Raw genomic sequence first — 712 nt, 5'->3', positions numbered from 1 at the left:
AGGAAGATGACTTCAAGAGGATGAATGAAAGCTTCAACATAACAGAATAACAGAGTCGGACAGGACCTTGGAGGTCTTCTATTCCAACCCCTTACTCAAGCAGGAGACCTAGCTGACAACTAGCTGACAACTTGAGTAAGCTATACTGGACCTAATTGTTACTAATAGAGAAGTGATAGAGGGGGTTGAAATTGCAGGAACTTTGCTGGAGAGTGTCATATTTGTGTCATATTAGAATTCAATGTAAAGCAGATACAAGCAACAACATAATCAGACCAGTGCTTTAGACTTTAAAAGAGCTAATTTTAACAAACTTAGAGAAACCTTGGGAAGGATTCCATGGATGAAAATCTTAAAGGGGAAAACAACTCAGGAAGCTTGGGAAACTGAAAAATATGATGACAAAAGCCCAGTCCAGCACAATACTACTAAAAAGAGTGAGTTGAAGTCCACCCATCTTCAAGCTACCAAGGTTGAGAAACACTGCTCTAAGGTCCTTTTTTATTTATTTATTTTTAAATTTGCATACCGCCCTTCTCCCTGAGGACTCAGGGCGGTGAACAGCCAAGTAAAAGCATAAACTACAAACATTAAAATACAATTAAAAAGATATATATATATAAATTTGACCCCATGCTTAAAAACAATTATCTTTGAAAGATAACCAACTATTCTCAAGTTTGAATATAATATTTTTATTTTTGGTGCCTGT

The sequence above is a fragment of the Pantherophis guttatus genome, chromosome 12 (genome assembly GCF_059756535.1).
Source record: "Pantherophis guttatus breed Tessera chromosome 12, ASM5975653v1, whole genome shotgun sequence".
NCBI lineage: Eukaryota > Metazoa > Chordata > Lepidosauria > Squamata > Colubridae > Pantherophis > Pantherophis guttatus.
The sequence above is the reverse complement of the archived record's forward strand: the minus strand, read 5'-3'. Positions refer to the sequence as shown.